At 51.9% G+C, this 3,060-nt stretch overlaps 1 long non-coding RNA gene across 1 annotated transcript; it reads left to right on the plus strand.

The window, feature by feature from the left end:
* The first annotated feature begins 6 nt into the window (after positions 1 to 6).
* Positions 7 to 2,725, plus strand: LOC121660584. Its single transcript, XR_006014720.1, has 3 exons — positions 7 to 1,211; positions 1,625 to 1,832; positions 1,948 to 2,725. It is a non-coding gene; the product is annotated as an uncharacterized LOC121660584 (long non-coding RNA).
* Positions 2,726 to 3,060: the final 335 nt, after the last annotated feature.

A 3,060-nucleotide genomic window follows, 5' to 3' on the forward strand; every position in this document is an offset into this window, starting at 1 on the left:
ATTTCCCCTTTTTTCACCCCCATTTTCCCCCTTCTTTATCCGAATTTCCCCACTTTTTCATCCCAATTTTCCCCTTCTTTGATCCCAATTTCCCCCTTTTTCCATTCCAATTATCACTTTTTTATTGACCCCAATTTCCCCCTTTTTCTATCCGAATTTTCCCCTTCTTTGAACCCAATTTCCCCCTTTTTCCATCCCAATTTCCACCTTTTATTGACCCCAATATCCCCCTTTTTCTCTCCGAATTTCCCCCTTTTTTGATCCCAATTTCCCCTTTTCAATCCCAATCTCCCCCTTTTTTCCTCCCAAAATTTATCCAAAACATCCCAAAATTCCGGTTCCCGACCTAAATCTCACTGGTCCCACCAGGATAACCCAAGATTCCAACATCCAGAGCTCCACTTTTTCCCAAAATTCCCGCAGGATTTGAGCTTTGGGAATTCACGGGATGGGTTTGGGTCGGAAAAGATCAAATTCCACAGGCAGGGAAACCTTCCACCATCCCAGGGTGCTCCTGGAAGTTGGGACATTGGGGTGTCTTTGGGGTGTCCATCTTTGGGGTGTCCATCCCTGTGTCCATCTCCCATCAGGGCCACCAGAGTGTCCTGGGGTTGTGACATTGTGGTGTCCCCATGGAGTCTTTGGGATGTCCTTGGCTGGTGGCTCCGAGCTGAGGTGGGATCATGGATTGGGGTCAGCTCAGGGTCACCAAAGGGTCCCGGAAGTTGTGACATTGGGAGATCTCCATGGAATCTTTGGGATGTCCATCCCTGTGTCCATCTCTGCTCAGGGCCACCAGAGTGACCTGGAAGTTCTGGTTTTGTGGTGTCCCCATGGAATCTTTGGGATGTCCCTGGCTGGTGGCTCCAAGCAGAGGTGGGATCATGGATTGGGGTCAGCTCAGGGCCACCTGAGTGTCCTGGAGTTTTAACATTGGGATGTCCCCATGGAATCTTTGGGGTGTCCATCCCAGTGTCCATCTCTGCTCAGGGCCACCAGAGTGTCCTGGGGTTGTGACATTGGGGTGTCCCCATGGAATCTTTGGGATGTCCATCCCAGTGTCCATCTTTGCTCAGGGCCACCAAAGTGTCCTGGAAGTTCTGGTTTTGTGGTGTCCCCATGGAATCCTTGGGATGTCCCTGCCTGGTGGCTCTGAGCAGAGGTGGGATCATGGATTGGGGTCAGCTCAGGGCCACCAGAGTGTCCTGGAAGTTGTGGCCTTGGGATGTCTCCATGGAATCTTTGGGGTGTCCATCACCCCTCAGGGCCACCAGAATGTCCTGGAAGTTGGGACATTGGGATGTCCCCATGGAGCCACCACGGAATCTTTGGGATGTCCTTGGCTGGTGGCTCCAAGCAGAGGTGGGATCATGGATTGGGGTCGGCTCAGGGTGACCAAAGGGTCCCGGAAGTTGTGACATTGGGGTGTCCCCATGGAATCTCTGGGATGTCCATCCCTGTGTCCATCTCCCATCAGGGCCACCTGAGTGTCCTGGAAGTTGGGACATTGGGGTGTCCCCATGGAGCCACCATGGAATCTTAGGGATGTCCCTGGCTGGTGGCTCCAAGCTGAGGTGGGATCATGGATTGGGGTCAGCTCAGGGTGACCAAAGGGTCCTGAAAGTTGTGACATTGGGAGATCTCCATGGAATCTTTGGGATGTCCATCCCTGTGTCCATCTTTGCTCAGGGCCACCAGAATGTCCTGGAAGTTGCGAAATTGAGGTGTCCCCATGGAGCCACCATGGAATCTTTGGGATGTCCCTGCCTGGTGGCTCTGAGCAGAGGTGGGATCATGGATTGGGGTCAGCTCAGGGCCACCTGAGTGTCCTGGTAGTTGTGACATTGGGATGTCCCCATGGAATCTTTGGGGTATCCCTGCCTGGTGGCTCCAAGCAGAGGTGGGATCATGGATTGGGGTCAGCTCAGGGTCACCAAAGGGTCCCAGAAGTTGTGACATTGGGGTGTCTCCATGGAATCTTTGGGATGTCCATCCCAGTGTCCATCTCTGCTCAGGGCCACCAAAGTGTCCCAGCTCTGGTCACATCCCGCTTTTTCCAGTCTCGCTCCTTCCTTCCCATCCTTTTGTGTCCATGCTCATTCCCAGGTCCCCGAATGAAAAGGATCATTCCCAATCCTTGGATAGAAAAATCCCCAAATATCCATTCAAAACCCCCCCTAAAAAAATTCCCATGGGAAGGGGTCCATCCCCTCTGGAACTGCTGGAATGGGATGCTCCAGGAGATCCCGAGGATCTTCCCATTCCTGTGGGATTCGAGGTTGGAAATCGTCCATATTCCATAGCGGGAAAAACCCTAAATATGGGTTTAGCACCCCTTAAAAATTCCCATGGGAAGGGTTTATCCCACCTGGAATTGCTGGCATGGGATCAACGAGATCCCAGCACCCCAAGGGATTCCCTCCCGGCTTTTTCCCTGGAAAAATCCTGCCGGCGATCCCCGAGGAGAAGAAATTCCATAATAATGCCGAGATCAAGAGGGGATTAACCGGGAATGCCTGGGAATGTTCCGGGATCGTTATCCCAAAAACAACGGCTTTGGGAGAGGGTTGGGAATTATTTAGGAGCAGGGTTTGGGGGAATTTGGGAACAGTTTTTGGGGGATTTTGGGAGCTGTTTTGGGGGATTTTGGGATCTGGGTTGTGGGAATTTCAGGAATTGGTTTGGGGATTTGGGGAGCTGGGTTTTAGGGGATTTTGGCATCTGGTTTTGGAGGGATTTGGGGAGCTGGTTTGGGGGATTTTGGGATTTGCTTTTGGGGGATTTGGGGATTTGTTTGGGGGGATTTTATGAGCTATTTTTTGGGATTTGGGGAGCTGGGTTTGGGGGATTTTAGGAGCTGGTTTTTGGGATTTTAGGAGCTATTTTTTGGGGATTTGGGGAGCTGGGTTCGGGGGATTTTGGGAGCTGGTTTGGGGGGATTTTGGGAGCTGGTTTTGCAGGATTTTAGGAGCTGGGTTTTGGAAATTTCGGGAATTGGTTTGGGGATTTGGGGAGCTGGGTTTGGGGGATTTTGGGAGCTGGTTTGGGGGATTTTGGGAG

Source organism: Corvus kubaryi, unplaced genomic scaffold, assembly GCF_017639235.1.
Source record: "Corvus kubaryi isolate FWS band 111438036 unplaced genomic scaffold, C.kubaryi_AGA036_p1.0 36594, whole genome shotgun sequence".
Lineage (NCBI taxonomy): Eukaryota > Metazoa > Chordata > Aves > Passeriformes > Corvidae > Corvus > Corvus kubaryi.